General features: G+C 48.2%; 1 protein-coding gene across 2 annotated transcripts in view; it reads right to left on the bottom strand.

Moving 5' to 3' along the window:
• Positions 1 to 16,871, bottom strand: part of SMOX (spermine oxidase) — a 61,448-nt gene extending 44,577 nt beyond the window's left edge. Inside the window, exon 1 of one of the 2 annotated variants that reach the window (XM_056489795.1) lies at positions 16,784 to 16,871. The gene's annotated coding sequence lies outside the window, so the exon portion shown is untranslated. Of the gene's footprint in view, positions 1 to 5,375; positions 5,576 to 16,783 lie in introns of those variants that run through there. The other variant, XM_056489796.1, reaches the window with a different exon arrangement.
• Between the last annotated feature and the right edge of the window lie 691 nt (positions 16,872 to 17,562).

Here is a 17,562-nt window from a genome sequence, read left to right on the forward strand (position 1 = left end):
AGTTCAGCTCTTTAGGGCCCTGCACAGCTGAGATCTCCTTACTCCCTTTCTGGCACTGATCTGTTCTGTGGCCCCCAGTGCTCCCTCCATCCTTCTACTCCAGGAAGTGAGAGAAATGTGGTCTCAGAGCACAATGTGGAAAACTGCCCCAAAGAGGGAATATCCACCAACAGCCCTGTGTAAATCACTACTCTGGGGCTGCAAAATCTGTTTCCCTCAGTCCCAGCAAGCTGCCAGCCACCATCATTTGGAATTGGAGAGCACCAACAATAAGTGCCTTGTTTGACTGAGACTTTAAAGCAGGGCCTGGTAGCAGAGAACTACCCGAGAATAGCTCAGGGATCAAACTCCAGCAGGAAAAGCAGGGAGGGGCTTTTTGACCCCTCTTGCATTACATTCCTGCTGCTGAGCTCATCCCCTTCAGAGCAACCCAGGCCTTGCTGCATCCTTACAACTTCCATCCCACCCTTGCAACCTCACAGCCCCGGCCCCAACATGTCACAAAACAAAAACCTGAAGTCACCATGAAAAACAAAACCAAAAATGTACTTAAAACCAAGGGCACAATTAAAATTCACCAAACACCACCACATTCACTGCATTTAAAGATTTCCAGAGGAAAAGGTCACTGGAATACAGAGCACATCTCCCAGAGCATGCTGCTGTCAGGTTCAGACAGCAAATACATTGTGATAAAAACCCTGTGTGCTGTGTTATCAGGGCTCAGGGCTGCTGCCTCAATCACAGACTGGTTTGGGATGCAAGAGACAGAAAGCTCATCTTGTTTCACTTCCCTGCCATGGCAGGGACACCTTCCACTATCCCAGGCTGCTCCAAGTCCAGCCTGGCCTTGGACACTTCCAGGGATGCAGAGGCAGCACAGCTTCTGTGCCAAGGCTTCATCACTGATTAAAGAACTTCTTCCTAATATCTGATTTAAAAGTCCCATCTGTCAGTGGGAAGCCATCCCTCTCATCCTGTCACTGCAGGCTCTTATCCCAAATCCCTCTCCAGCTGTGCTGCAGCCCCTTCAGGCACTGGAAGGTGGTCCAAGGTATCCCCAGAGCTTTCTCTTCTCCAGGGGGACATCCCCAGCTCTCTCAGCCACCCACCTGCACTGTTCCTCCAGCTTCCAGCCCAGCCCTATCCCAGGGCCCCTCAAGGGCACTGGTTCTCATGGAAACACAGAACAGGACCTCAAACTAAGGTTCCCCCAAAGCTACTCTCCAGAGCAGAGTCTCACACCACCTGCAGACACCAAGGTGCTCCTCAGGTGCCCCCACACTCATGGTGGTAACTGGAGCCAAAGATTTCTTTTCCAAGTGGTTCATATTCCCACCCACGGCATTTCTGGAATCTTTTCTTAAAACAAGAAGAAACCACTGAAATATTAGATTATAAAAGGAAGGAAAAAATGGAAAGAAAGATTTTTGACCAATTTTCACGGTGATTCCTGTAAACTCAAGATTTGTTACAGTGCACACACCCACGTGCCCTCAACACAGAGCACGGAATGCCCAGGCACAGCAAAGCCAACACAGCAACAGAGCCAATGAAAATGGCACACAACATCAAGGCAGCTGAACATTTTCATGTTCCCTCAACAGGAAGACAACAAAGATGATAAAGTCTAGAAACAGCACAAAGGTGGTTTTGAAGTGTCACTTGTAAAAGTATTTGTGTCCATAATTTGATGAATTGGTTGCCTTTGGGATTTTTTTATGGTTATGCTTCTAGTCTCTATTCTCATGGTGAGTTACATTCTCTCTCCCACATCACTGCTGTGCTCAGATCAGTTTTTGCATGCAAGCAGAGCAGGACACATCCCTCAGCCACATCTTAGAGGTTTAGACTCTTCAGAGAAAGAGTTCAAATCCATTCTTCAGCCACATCAATTCCAAGAGGAGATCTTTACAGCTCTTTTATTTATTATTTACCACTCTGACACAATGTTTTAGCTCACCAACAGAACTAAAAAAAAACAAAAACAGTTATTTAATTTCCATAGACTTGCCTTCATTAACTTCTGGAGAGGACTAATGTTTGTGGCCAATGGGAAAGAGTATTTCTACATTTTTCCATTTTCTGGTCTGTTAATTACAATTACTGAGAGAAGGAGACAGAAGTGAGATTTGTGAAACACAGCAGGCTCTGTTACAATACTTGTGAAAAAAAAAAAAAACAGAGAAAATAATTTCTCTCTCTTTTTTTTTTATAACTCAATCATACAAAATAATTCCACATACTTCAGAAGTCAATATCACAATTTTCCTTAGACACTCACTTGGGCCAGCAGGAATTTAGCTGGAGAACCTCAGATTTTATTAGAAGGATTACTTTTCAGTGAGATGACAGGAATAGAAAACTTGAAATTATGGAAGTGGGGTTGAGAAACAGGCAGATACACTCCTGAGGCTGGCAGTGAGATCTCCAAGCTTCTGAGGCAGAGATGGGCAGGGGTCCAACAGCTTTTGAGGATGGATGAGTGAGAAAAACCCAAATTACACTACTTGGTGAAGGTGGAGGTCACTAAAAGCACCATCACACCTATCAGATGCTGTAGGGAGCCCAGAAACCACCAGGTCTGCTGCTTGTAAGGAACGTCAGCAATTTGACAACAGCTCTCCAAACTCTACCTCAACCCCTCCAGTGCCACCAAATCAACTGAGATTCCCCCATCCCAGTAAAACACTGAGTTTCAGAGACACCACAGCTAAATAACAGCACTTTGGTGGGAGAGACACAATGGGGAAAAAGAGCTCCAAGCAGAGAGGGACAACCACGAGTGGCTGCAGCAGCAGCAGGGCTGAGGCCAGGGATCCCAGGACACGTGCAGGGTGTTCATGGTGCTCCAGCGTTTCAGGGCAGCATGGCACCAAGTGGAACAGCTCCAGAGCCACTGCTCCACAGAGCCAAAGGATGGGCAGGGAAAAGTGACCACAGCACCCAACATCAGCCAGCACTTCTAGCATTAAAGCCTCAGACCTCTACAGCCCTTTCCACACACAGCTTAGCTAAAATACCAGCGGGATGCTGCTCCAAACCCAAAGAACTCCAGGTAAACATCTGATCAGCCACACAATGATTTGGATGCAGGCACTGAGTCAGACCCAAGCCTGTTGGGTTCTTGCCAGCTCAGTAGTCATCCAAACAGGCTTCCTAGTCCGGGTACCCACTCCACAACAGCGGCACGAGGGAAAGGCAGAGCTGGATTTTTTAAGAGGCAAAGCCAGCTGAAACCACAGAGCTTGCTGCTCCCTAAAAAACACAGTACATCTGTTCCACAGCAGTGCCATAAAAGATTAGTAAGTGCTGGCCTAACAATCTGGAAAGGGAAAAGGACCTAGCAGAGTAAAATGTTATCACTAAGTCAATAAAACAACATCTGTAAAGGACTGAGAACATAACAGCATTCTTGCACAACACACAGAAATGCTCCTGGGCTGATTTCTTGTTCTCCACTAAACCTGTCTGGTAACTCTGGGAACAGGACTGCGTCTCACAGGCTATGGGAAAAGTGGATCAACAGGGTGAGCTAAGGACAGGGCTCTGGGCTCAACTTTGTTCGTGCAGGATCACAGAGTGGCCATGTGTTAGGCGATACATATGGTTTCACTTTTACGTAAAGCTCGTGTTTACATCTAATGTGTCAGGCAATTACAGCTGGTCCCGGCACCAGGTTTGAGGCAGCGTGTCTATAATCCATGGAAAGCATTTTCTGGGATGAGCAGAGCAAGGATGCAGAGCAATTCTGTATATGGGACGGAGAATGTAAATAAAAGCTTTGAGGTCAGTTTCAGTAACTGACAATTGGCTCTGTACATTTCACTGCCCGGCATTCAGCACTGATCCCTCATCTACCACACCGATGTCAAAGACAGAGAGATTCCGCAGAAGTCGATGGATTCGACTGATCGGTGCGAGCCGCCAAGCCCCCGGTACTATAACAGCTTTGTATAAACACGAAAAACCAGAAACACAAACAAGCAGGGAGCGAGAGGAGCCTTCACCTCCCGTCATTCACATCCCACCACGGTGCCTTCCCCATTCACCTCTCCCCTCCGTATCATCACCGGGATCGCCGAGGCGGGGAACGCGGAGGAACGCGCGCGTTTCACATGCGGGACACGCACTGACATCAACACACGGCAGGCAAAAATCACCCAAACCAGCCCAAAATCCCAACACAACCACGCGTGTTCCGCCCTCGGCCGGCAGAGCGATCCTCGCTCCCATACAGAAAGCGGCGGGGGTGACACCTGCCCTGCACCTGGGCTGGGGTGGCAAGGGGCGCAGGAACGAGGGGCAGAAAACTCCTGGGGTGGTTTGGGGCGCCTGGGACGGGCACAGCGAACCTGCCCTGGAGTAATTCGGGGAGATGCGATTGTGGGATGGGGCACGGGGAACGGCGCCTCAGGGTGGTGTGTGGGATGGGGCACAGGGCTGAATCCTCAGGGATCATGTGTGGGATGGGGCACGGGGAAGGACCCTCAGAGTGGTGTTTGGGATGGAGCACAGGGAATGACCCCCCGGGCAGGTGTGTGGGACGGGGCATAGCGCTGGTTCCTCTGGGATCATTTTTGGGACAGGACACAGGGAAGGACCCTCGGGCAGGTGTGTGGGACAGGGCACAGGGTTGAACCCTCAGGGTGGTATTTGGGACGGGGCACAGCGCTGGTTCCTCCGGGATCGTTTTTGGGATGGGGCACAGGGAAGGATCCCTTCGGGCAGGTGTGTGGGACGGGACACAGGGAAGGATCCCCTCGGGCAGGTGTGTGGGACGGGGCACAGGGAAGGATCCCCTCGGGCAGGTGTGTGGGACGGGGCACAGGGAAGGATCCCCTCGGGCAGGTGTGTGGGACGGGGCACAGGGCTGGTTCCTCCGGGATCGTTTTTGGGATGGGGCACAGGGAAGGATCCCTTCGGGCAGGTGTGTGGGACGGGACACAGGGAAGGATCCCCTCGGGCAGGTGTGTGGGACGGGGCACAGGGAAGGATCCCCTCGGGCAGGTGTGTGGGACGGGGCACAGGGCTGGTTCCTCCGGGATCGTTTTTGGGATGGGGCACAGGGAAGGATCCCTTCGGGCAGGTGTGTGGGACGGGGCACAGGGCTGGTTCCTCCGGGATCATTTTTGGGACAGGACACAGGGAAGGACCCTCGGGCAGGTGTGTGGGACGGGCACGGGGACGGCCCCAGAGCGGCTCGCCGATGTGGCCGTGTGGGACAGATCGCGGCTCCGTGCCCCAGACAAAGCCCCCCGCCCTCTCCCCGGGCGCTGTGTGCGGGACGGAGCCGGGCGGCCCCGGCCCTGCGGCCGCAGGTGCCGCTGAGGGGCCGAGGGCAGCGCCCGGGGCGGCCCGGGCCCGCCGCGTACCTGTGTGTGCGGAGCGGTGCCGGAGGGGACTGTCGGGGTCGGGGCGCCCGCCCGGCTCTCGCCTCGCTGCCTCCCGCGGCTGAGCGGCTCCCGGCGCGGCTGAGCGGCGGCTGCGGGCACTGCGGGCCGAGAACCAGCGCCGGCCTGTTTTCCAGCCGCCTCCCCTGCGGCCCGCCCCGGCTCCGCCTCGAGCATCCCCCGCCTCCGCCGCCTCCTCCTTCCCCTTCTCCGCCTCCTGCGCCGCTCCCTCCGCCCTCTCCTGCAACTTGGACGTGGAGCTCTGAGCGCTCAGCGCCTGTTTGGTGAAACGAGCATTTAAATGTAATTTTCTTCCTAAGCGGGACGGGTCTTTTTCACCTTTTGCGGTTGCCGCTGTATTTCAAGGCTGCTTTGAGACCCCTGCGCCGGGGCGTTCACCAAACTACAGAGCAGACCCAGTGTGGAAAATAACTTAATTCCTGCACAGTTTTTTTCCTATTCCTGTCCAGACAATGAAATTAATCTCATCGGAGTCCGCCTCACAATTAAAGCCCAGCCTGTGGACCAGAAAAACACAGCCCACCGCATTCCTACCCAAACACCGTCACACGTTCTTATCTCTCACCATCTGGTTTCTGCCACTCACTGATAGCAGTGTTCATGCACTTACACGAGGCAATGTGAAATACAGAAAAAAAAATACAGAAAATCAAAAATAGGCGTAGCTTTAAACTTTTTTTTTTTTGCTTGAAGACCGCTAAAAGCTAGCAAAGGACCTTCTCCAACATATATAAACACTATAATATATAATGTATGTGAAATGTAAATATATGTATACATTACATATATATATATATACTATATATATAAACATTTTGCATATATGCAAAACTGGAATATATATTCCCTGGAAATGTTCAAGACCAGTTTGGACAAAGCTCTGAACAGCCTGGTTTAGTGGAAGGTGACCTTCCCCATGGCAGGGAGTTGGAACTGAGTGATCTCTAATGTTCTTTCCAGTCCAAACCATCCTGCAATTCTGTATATAACAAGAATACTCTTAAGTGGCTCTGGGCACAGAGCCTGTGCCATGGAGACTTCTACCAAATGGAGGGGAAAGCCAAAAAAATCCAGTTCAGTGTCACAATTTGGGAGATGGCACTCAGAGCCCTAAAGCAAAGGGGAGATGTCCCTGTTCCTTCTGAATTTGATACCTTTCATGCAGCTGCAGGGTAAAAGTCTCCAAGCAGCAACCCCATAAACACAGGTTTTATTAAATTACAGTTTCTTTCCAAAAAAAGTTTGTGACCAGGATTGAGCAATGTGTAACTCATGGGATGCAGGTCCACCACAGAGCTGGAGCACTCAGACATCCCACAGCCTTCCCATTAAATGCTGGCTGAAATTGCTTTTGGATGCCTGGAGGGAAAGTCTGGAGGAAAGTCTGTGCCTTGGATGGAAATCAGTCATGTCTGCACGCTGCCTTCAAGCATTTTAAGGTTTTATAAAACACACTCAGCCACCTGCCAGAGGTTTGCACCTGCACGGCTGGGCTCAGGTTGCTGAGCCAGCCAAAACATCTGGAAAACAGCAAGAATAACATGGATTTGGGGTTCCCAGCTTCCATCAGATACCAGACAACTGTGCAAACTTTTCAATTTCATATATGCAGTGCTTTCAGGCTGCTTTCCTCCAGACCTTGAGCTTCCCTGACTGCCCTTCTGTGCTGCCATCACCACTGGATCTAAAACCCTTCAAAGCTCCTCAAAGCACCCAGATGCTGAAGCCACTGTAATGTCTGACAAGCAGTATAGGACAAGGACAATATAAGAAGGGTATAAAGCTATTAGACAGCATCCAAAGGAGCAGCATGAAACTGGGGAAGGGTCTAGAGGGAAAGCCTTACAAGGGGTGGCTGAGGTCCTTTAGTCTGTTCAGCTGGAGACTGAAGAGAGACCTCACCAGGAAGTGAGAGGCAGCTCTAATCTCTGCTGTCTGGTGGCCACTGACAGGACCCAAGTAAATGTTTCAGGTGGAGTTTAGTTGGATTTTAGGAAAAGGTTCTTCCCACAGATGGTGCTGGCACTGCCCAGGCTGCCTAGGGAATGGGCACAGCCCCGAGGCTGCCAGAGCTCCTGGAGGGTTTGGACAGCACTCTCAGGTGGGATTGTTGGGGTTGTCATGTGCCAGAGGGGCCAGAAATTGGACTGGTTAGTCCTTGTGGATCCCTTCCAACTCAGAATATTCTATGATTCTATGGCCACATGCATTTTGGGATGAGGTCTGCCAGCCATTGGGATGGTTGTCCCCATCCAGCACACCCTGGAGCCAGCCTGTGCCTGGTGGTGGGCTCACAGGCTCAGCACTGGGTCTGCACCTAGCCTACAGATGGAAGCAGAGCTTTGCAAATAAAAGGACTTGAGGGAAATGAGCCATATCCCTGTTCCAACCAGCCATATCTGGAAAGAGAGGAATTGGCAGCGGGGCTGGAAAGAACAGCCTTTCCCACCAGAGTGAGCAAAGTCAGAGGTGATAAGGAAATAGGCACAGGTTGATGGCCCAGCTTGGAGATACTTATCTGCAGAGGATGGAGGGGAAGCCAGGTTTTCCTGCCTGGAGTCCTGAGCATCTCACAGAGCAGCACCTGCCCCTCAGGGCTCAAATCCAGGCCAAATGTTTGTTGGTAGCCCAAGAGGAGCCACGAAGGACAGACTGGTGCCCCCTGTACCCACAGAGAAGCTGAACCACGAGGGATGCTTGTCATCCAGCAGCTGGGAAAGCTGCTGAGGCAATTGCTACTGAATGGCACTTCTATTTCCTCCACAGCAAATAAACAACTGTGCTGCAGGGCTGCAGCAGCTCTGAGCTCGCCTGGCTGCAATGAGAAGGATTTGAGCTAAATCTAGAAAGCTCTGGGTGTTAAGAGTCCCCTGGGCTCTACCCTCTTTCTCCAGTTTAAATTTGGCAACAGAACCAGCCCTAAACCCTAGGAATGCTTGTGAGGCATTTTGAGGGTGCACAGAAATGCAATTACCTGTGGGAAAATAAAGCTAAAATACCTTGCAAGCCCATGTTTAATACAGTGTTCAATGCATTAAGGAAGAGTAATTGACAGATATGACTGAGGCTGGTGCCTTGTGCAGATAGTAGTCCCAAGGAAATTTGATGAAATCCTAGAACCAGCACTTTCTGTGCCTTGGACATTTGTTTTCCATGAGCAGATCACACAGTGAATAAAGCAACTTTCCTGGGAAGCCCTAGTGAAGGACAGGTTTATGACTGAAATGTAAAGCAAATAGTAAAAGTCTGGAGAGCCTAACCCAAAAACCAGGGAGGAGAAAGATCTTTGTGCAACACACCTGAAAAGACTGCCCAGAGCTGCAATCCAAAGACATAATCAATGTGAAGAAAGAAAAGGATATGATTGCCTGGAAAGTCTCTTTCTGGAAGGGTTTTTTTGCACCACAGAATGGACAGAAATAGCTCAGGTCTCATATCCTTCCACACACACCTTCAGATGGGGAAGGAATTCCAGCAAACAAATCCAGGGAGCTCATGGAGGGTGGGAGGGCACCTGGGCACTCTGTGAATCTGTATTTCTGGCTTTGGGCATGTTTGAAGTCTGGCCAAGATCTATTGGATGGACTGATGTTGCTTTTTTTATTTTTTTACCAAGCAAAATAATGACTTAAAGCCATTAAGTGATTGTTCTCTAGATTCCTATTGACCAACATAATGCCCCATTCCTAGAACTGTCAGGTGAGATGAGCACTGAGCCTGGCATGAAGCTTTTTTTAGGAAGATAAGGATCCAGCTGCCTGAAAAAGAGAGCAGGAATGGCAAATAAAAACAGGCAGCACAGAGTACCCCTCCGTGCTCCAAAACACCAGATTCCTGATGTTTGGCATAAAAAAGTTTTTGCCTTTTACTGTTGCTGCACAGCATTTTTCATCCTCAGATTTAAAAATGTTGGGAAAAGTGCTTTTTTCTACTTGAAGTCAGGAATCTCAATACAAAGACTCCAGATATGAGCCACAGGGTGTGCTGTGTTTCAGAGGCTGCCCACTCTTGCCAAAATTTGGCTTTGGCATTAGGAGCATGTCTGCAGTGAAAAGGCCCCACGAGTTTGGCTCCAGTTTTTGGGGGGTCCATTCGCACACTGACATCTGGCAGGACCCTCATGAAGTTAAAATATAACTTGAACAGTAAATATGTAAGTCACAAGAGGGGTTTCCAGTTTTCTAACCCAGGAATTATTATCCTAAGGGTAGCTGGGTACTGATTTTGGCTCCTGCTCTGGGCAGGATGATGCACAGTGACAAAGCTGCTTGTGTTTCCCCAAGCAGGACACCACGTACAGTCTGAAAAAAATCCCTGTGTTAAATAACTACAGCAACTCCAAACAAGCCCAGCTGGCTTTTCCATCCTCTACACTGTTTGTTTACTAGAGAAAGACTAATCCCTTTTACCTGCAAAGTAGGCAAGGCAAACTTACCACATATAATGCTTTATTATCTTTGCATCCATCCGTAATACAGGATTTCCATGATTCATTCACCCACTTGAGGAACACTTGAGCACTCAAACAAAAACATACATTCCCAGGAGAGAAACCAAACCCACGTCCAGTGCAGGAGACAGAAGCATTCTAATATAAATAAATGTAAAATCCCACCAGAAATTTTATCTGAGGCAAGGCTGTGGATCACAAGCACGAGGAGGAAGGACAGAGATCAAACAGTGCCGCCTCTTGTGGGTGTTTTTCCCCTTTTCCTCACAATCCCCTGACAATAAATCAATAAAAGGTTTTACCAAGACTACAAAGGGAACCTGAAAGCCCAGCAGCCTCCCTTTGAAAGTAAAATTCAGGCTACAGGCAGTTTCAAAAGTCACTTTAGAGAGTCTGCCCTTTGCTAAAAAAATCCTTGTGACCTTCCAGTCATCCCAGTGTAGCTGCAGCAGTTCATGGGAATGAGTAACAATGACCTTTGCTATTGTGCTGTCGTTTGACAGCTGTCAAGGTGACAGGGAGCTCCCTTATAAATATTTCCCTGTGATGATGAGCAATCTGGACACAGAACAACCACCCAGCTTACCTTTGTGGTTAGAAATAAAACTAGTCCAGGTGAGAAGGTGAAATTCCCCTCCTGTGTTTGCTCATCCTTGTTCCCTTCTAGGAAGGCAATTTCCAGAATGAAACTGCTCAAGCAGTAATTTCTTTTAATATCTTGAGAGCTGCAGCCTTTGGCACATTCCTACATGGATTTCTGGAAGGATATATCTGCTGAGAAAAGTAACCAATCTCAGCAATAGAAAAAAAAAAATAAAAAATCCACGTGTGGAAGATTCTTTGCAATCCTCAATAAATTGGGGTGGCAAGCACACACCCAAAAAGCTGCAAATATGCTGCTCTTTCTGGTTTATATCTATCAAGCTTCAAGTCCCAATTACTTATTCTTACCACAAATTTCTCTGTGCTAAGTTTAAAAATCCTTCATGATTCCATTTTTGTGAGTTCTCACCAAAAGTGCCCTTTTGGTTTCATTTGGATGAGGAAAATTGGAAATGCTTTCCCTGGAGCACAGGCAGGAAGCAAGTTAAAAGGTGGCACTATCTTCTGCACACATCTGTGTGCTGGCCAGGAACAACCTGAGTCTCCACGAGTGGGAGAACAGGACTCACCACTCTCAGCTCCCAGATATTTTCTGTCAGGAACTTTGTGGGGTACACATGGTTCCTCTGTCTTTAATAACCTCCTCTGGATTTTGTTTCCACAAGCTGGTCTGCTGTCTTCAGGTAAATATTGACAGTGAATCAAGGAATAGTAGCAATGGCACATCCTTTAATTTGCATGGAGCTGGCTATTTCCATTCATCCTAGAATCAGAGATTCATGGAGTGCTTTGGATTGGTAGGGAGCTGAAAGATCATCCCATTTCAGTCCCCTGCCGTGGGCAGGGACACCTCCCACTATCCCAGATTGCTCCAGCCCCATCCAGTCTGGCCTTGGACATTTCCAGGTATCCAGGGGCAGCCACAGCTTCTCTGGGCACACTGTGCCAAAGCCTCAGCACCCTCACAGGAAAGGATTTATTCCCAATATCCCATCCATCCCTTTCCTCCGGCAGTGGAAAGCCATTCCCTGTGTCCTGTCTCTCCATCCCTTGTCCAAAGTCCTTCTCCAGCTCTCCTGGAGCCCCTCAGGCCCTGGAAGGGGCTCTAAGTTCTCACTGGATATTTCTCCAGGCTGAACACCCCCAGCTCTCCCAGCTTTTTCTCATAGGAGAGGAGCTCCAGCCCTGAATGCTCTCATGTCCTCATACTGTGTGACACAGTGAACAGCTGGATTCTCAGCAACTTATCACTATTTTGTGCACCTCTAGCACATCCTTCACAAGTTATTCCAGGAGAGCCAGTCTTATCTCACCCAACATACCTTCTTCTGAAAGCAGCTATGAACATTTACATCCCTTTGTCGTCAATTCAGCACAGGCTACATGAAACCACAATCACTTAAACTACTCCAAACACAAAAAATGAAACCAGGAAATGAAAATTTGGCAGGTGCAAAGGAACAGGGTCAAATGTGGAAATCTGGGAGGAGGCTTTGCTGTTGACAGCAATGCAGCTCCTGCCTTTATCGCACAGCAGGTAGGGGAAAGCACGGTGGAAAAATGCAAACTAATCCCATTTTTGATCTCCAGCACCGGCCAGGTGTTGCAGATAATATATCTCTCTTCCAGGCATTATGGTTTGGATATTTCCCTTCAAAAGCCAAGGGCTGATATCTGTGAAAGCCAGAAAATGATCCTGAGAACCTCCCATTCCACAGAATTCATGGAATGACTGGGTAGGAAGAGACCTTCAAGATCATTAACCCATGCCCTGACACCTCAGACCATGGAACCCAGTGTCAGATCCAGTCTCTCTTGGGTTGCAATACAGGATGTGACCAGCAATGTGAATTCTGTCCCCATCTGCTGCAGCCAGGTGGGGCAGTGACCCTGATCTCCTGGCACACATTATCTGCTCATGGGCCATCTTTAAACCAGCTGGGCAATCATCTTTATCTTCCCACAGCCCATCCTCCCTCCAGGAGATATCTCCTGTTCATGGCCACTGAGTCCCAGGGCATGACTGATAAAATTCCATCATCCCACTGGGAGATGCTCCAGCCAGGGGAGGAGCCAAGCCTTTCCTACCCAGATCAAAACTGACATTTGGAACACCAGAGCAGCCTTTGCCACTGGATTCCAGAGGAAAGCCAGACCTTTGCACATCATCCCTGCACCTTCAGAGGAAACTGCACCTTCTCCAGGAGCACTGCTCCAGCTGAACCACATCTGCCCCTGCAGGAGGATGCAGCCACCATTGAATGGGACTGTGCCAACACCCTGACTGACTGACGGGTGTCAGCTTGGATTCTGACTCTGGCAGGGGTTGGGATTGTTCTGTGTAATACTGCATTTCTATTTTAATTTTCCTAGTAAAGAACTGTTCTTCCTAATTCCCATATCTTTGCCTGAGAGCCCCTTCATTTCAAAATTATAATAATTTGGAGGGAGGGGGTTTACATTCTGCATTTCAAAGAGAAGCTCCTGCCTTTATTGGCAGACACCTGTCCTGCAAACCAGGACAAGTCTTACCCAGTTTCCATCCCACTCTCTGCACCCCTGCCTGCCCTCCCCTGCCTTGGCACTGTGGTACCCTCTGCAGCCTCCCTGCAGCTCCCAGCCCTTCTCCCTGCCCAGGCTGATCCTGCTGAGCCCTTTCCCTGCCCGTGCCTGGCTCCCAGCTCCTGGGCTCTGCAGCCCTGAGCACAGAGCTGCCTTTGTGCTCTGCACGTGTTGGCTGCCAAGAGCCGTGAGCCATCCTGGCACTGTGCTCCCTAAAAATAGCCTTGCCCCACGGATAACCTGCTGCCTCTGCGAGCTGCAGGTCTTAAAGATAAACCCTCCTATAAACCCCCACAAAATGAGGTGCAGAAACACCCCTGGGGTGGGGAGGGAAGCTTTGAAGGAACAGGTGAAATAAAGAATACAGGCTGGGTACAGCCACAGGCAGGCAGGAAAGCAGTGCCAGGGGGAGCAAGTGCTGGGTATAACCTGCACACAGGCGTAATATGACAACTGCTGAGCTGCAGGGTGTTCTTTTACAGTCAGCTCCAAGTGCTGTGTGTGAAGACACAGCACTGCCAGCAAAAGTAATCCAAAAGAACAGCACTCCATCTGAAAAAACACTCCTTCTTTACATAGGGATGCGTATTTTGGATACAAAATATACTCAGATAGCATTTTTGCCCTTCCATTTACTCTTTCACATTTTATTTTAATAACAGGGGAGTCAAGTGATCTTGATTGACAGGCTGGTTCCCAAGGAAACATGAGCAACTTATTTCTCTTAAATAGCAGGCACAAATGTTTCCTGTGTTAAACTGCACAGCCTGCTGTGACATTCAGATCTCCAGGATATAATCCCAAAAGAACAGAATGTGTTTGCCTGGCTCTGAGGTGGGGAAGGAGAAAGGTAGCAGCACATTACAGCTGGGGATGGGTGCTAGCAGGGATCTGGCACCCAAATAATTTTTACAGAGCTATGCCCCTTGTCCCAATCCCCAAAGGAAGGGGAAAAGAGTTTAACAAAACCACAAAGGTAAAATTACCCAGTGTTGCTGGGAGAGAAATAGAAAAAGAGAAATCTGTAATAGCAAGCCTTTAAAATCTCAGTCAAAACACCAGGCTGGCTGCCCAGTGTTGCTGGGACACATTAGGGGAATAAAAAGAGCCACAGTGCTCTGGCCCAGGCTCCATCCAGCTTGGGAAGCTGCTTTGGCTGGTGCAGATGAAGGTAGGAAGGGACTTGGAAAACAAAATGTAAGAAAGCTGAGCATCCCCATAAGGTGCTCTCTGGTACCATTTGGGGCACCTCAAACCTGGGATTTCCTACATAAAGGACACTTTCCTGCCCCTTGTGCCCAGGGATGCTGTTCCCAACTCTGATCACATGGTGCAAAGTACCATGGCTTTAGTGGGCAAAAAAATTTTTCTTCATTTTTTTTCCTGCTGTTTCAGGTTAAAGTGATAGGAAAAAAAATAAAACCAGTGGCAACGAGCAGTTGCTTGAAGTTGGGTCAAACACACAAAACATCTCCCCAAAGCTCTCCTTGCCTTCTTTATAATTCACTTCAAGGGATGGCTGAGCCTGATGGGATTTGTCTGCATAGTAAATCCCAGAAATATCTCTCCATAAATTCCATCATCTCTGAGTTGCCCATTTACCTCCTGAAACTTTTTGTGTCCACAATATCCTTCAGAAAGACCTTTCCAGCTCAGCTACCCATTGCATGAGGACCCACCTTCATGGATGTATCCCACTAATGTCCTTTGCTGGCCACTAGCTCCTGTAGAGCCAAGGCACTGGCTGTTCCCTCACTGCCCTGGTCCCTTGAACACAGGATTTTTCCAGACTTCATTTGTTGCTCTTTCAGTTCTTCTTTTACTTATCTGAGCCAATATTAAGTGAGCAGGTGATAAATTGGCCTTGGAACAATTTTTTCCCCACTCCTTGAACAATTTCCTTTTTGGTTGAAAAAGAAGAAAAAAACCTAAACTTTTTTTCCTCTGTTTCCTTAGGATTCAGAAGGAAAAAAAATAATGAAATACAGGTTTTGCTTACCAAAGTTTCCAGGTGCCCAAAGTCTTGCTACTGGGCAAGGCTGAACAAACAGCCTTCAAACATGATCCCTGCCTTTGTTCTGCCAGCTGGAAACACAGGTCACTCTGCACCCAGGCACCACCTTGGAGCAGAGATATTCCCCTGAGAAAAACTCTCCTTTCATCAGGCAAAGGATGCCAAAAAGGAACCTGGATTTATTTTTATGTTTTTTTCACTGAGTTCCTGGAGTGGTTTGTTCCCCAAGGAATATTTTCTGTGAGGTCTGTGTCCACACGAGTGACTCAGCTCAGCAAACAGCAGGGGTGATTCACTGCTCTGAGTGTGCCAGCAGTGGCTGGAGACCTGTGTGGTGCTGAGTCTGTTCCTCAGCAGGAAACAGCCAATAAATGACATCAGCAGCGTGATTCAGTCACTAGGACCACGGACTGCAAGGCTCCCACTCAGATTCCCCTTCCCCAGGCAGCTTTTCCTCTCCTGTGCCCCTCAGCTGGGCTCCCATGCAAGGACTGGCTCTTAATGCACAGCTCAGTGATCTCTGAGCTGGGCTGTAATGCAAATCCCAACGTGACTGAAAGAGGCAAGACTTGGATGGGATATTGGGAAGGAATTGTTCCCTGTGAGGGTGGGGAGGTCCTGGCACAGGGTGCCCAGAGAAGCTGTGGCTGCTCCATCCCTGGAAGTGTCCAAGGCCAGGCTGGACAGGGCTTGGAACAACCTGGGATAGTGGAAGGTGTCCCTGCCCATGGCAGGAGATTGGAACAAGATGATCTTCAAGGTCATTTCCACCCCAAACCATTCCATGATCCTACAGTTCCATGACTGCATGATGAATTCACTCAACCAACAGAATTCAAACCATTTCCCTGAACTTTTCAGAAATAAACAGTAGAAAAATAAAGTTGCCAAAAGGAAATGAAGTGGACTGACCACCAAAGGTAGCAGACAATCTTCCATGGAATTACTTGCTCACAGATTCACATCCCCCAGTCCACCTCCAGCTGGAAGCATGTTATGAAGTCATTGAAACAAATCAAAATGGGAGAAGATGCAGATTTTTAGTGCAGTCTGAGAAATTGTGAGAGTGCATTAAAAAAGTCATTCCTTTTCAGGACAAACACCCAAATACCCAGCAGCTCTCCAGGTCCTCATGTTTCAGCTTTGTCTGAATCTTGCAGATATTTTCCAGAGAAACAGGAAAAAAAATCTTGAATAAAATAGCCACAATCTTACACAACTTAATTCTTCAGAACTAAGAATGCCTGATGGATGAAACAAGCAGCTTATGCTCAAAATTCTTCCTAAATATAAAAGGCATTTCACATCTTTTTGCAACTGTCCCTATACACCTGCTACCAACACATTGTACAAACCATAGAGCAGACCCAAAACATTTAACTCTTGTATTATTTTTCCCTTTTCCTGCCCAGATAATGAAATTAATCTCATCATAGTCTACCTCACAACTAAATCCCAGCCTGGGAACCAGAAGACCAGAGCCCACCACAATCCTACCCAAACCCATCAGGTTTTCTTTACCTCCCAGTTTTTGTTTTCTGCCACTCAGACACATCAGTGTTTATGCAGTTCCACAAGGCACTGGGATATACAGAAGAAAAAAAGCTATTAAAAAATCAAAAACAGGCATAGCTTTAAACTTTTTTCAGCTCAAACACCCCTAAAAGCCAGCAGAGAACCAGCTTCTATTTCTTGTGCATAGCTCAACCTACAGCTCATGGTCCTGCTCATCTGTGTTACCTTTTGCTGAATCTTCCTGCTGGTGGAGATGGCTCAGAGCAGGTCCCTTTAAATCCTTTGTTGTGTTTGCACAAGTGGAATACAGCTCCTATTAAAAAAAAAAAAAATCCTCTGTGTGTGCCAAGCCGTGTGTAGAGATTATGAATCACTAAATGGCAGCCACGTGTCAGCAAAAGTAGCAGGAAGTGTCTTGCCTTTGACCTTTATTTATTGCAGCAAGAGCACTCTGTAGCATATAGTTATAGAGATCTAATCATCCCTGCAAGCCAAGGAACATTGGATCTTCTGCCTGAATAGTATGCTTTGGCTATTAAAATTAAATTAAAAGAAGAATATTCAGCTTTTCTAGCTAGTTTTCCATCAGGAGAGACTCTGAGAGAAGCCTTTCAGCCTGTTGCCTTTGTGTGTTTGGAAGGCTGAGAATTCCTCTGGAGATTCCCTGGGCTTGTAAGGGAATGGAGGGATTTGAAATCAAGGTGGGCCTGGTGGCCAGTCCTTTGATCCACCTCTAATTCCAACACACATCCTTGTTCCACAGAACTGAGCTGGGAGGCTGGGAAGCAGCAATGTCCTGACCTCTCTCCTTTTTCACTCAGGGAATTTGATGCATGTCTTTATTTTTTACTAAATCCCACACATCAGAAAGCATCAAAGCACCTCTGGACTGCAGTTCAGGGGAGATCTGCTTGAATTATGCAGCTTTGTAAGTGCTGTGCCTGGTTCTTCCTCAGGTGCAAAAGAGAATTTTGACATATTTCTACATTAAGGGCAACCAGGGT

This window comes from Oenanthe melanoleuca, chromosome 4 (assembly GCF_029582105.1).
Source record: "Oenanthe melanoleuca isolate GR-GAL-2019-014 chromosome 4, OMel1.0, whole genome shotgun sequence".
Taxonomy (NCBI): domain Eukaryota; kingdom Metazoa; phylum Chordata; class Aves; order Passeriformes; family Muscicapidae; genus Oenanthe; species Oenanthe melanoleuca.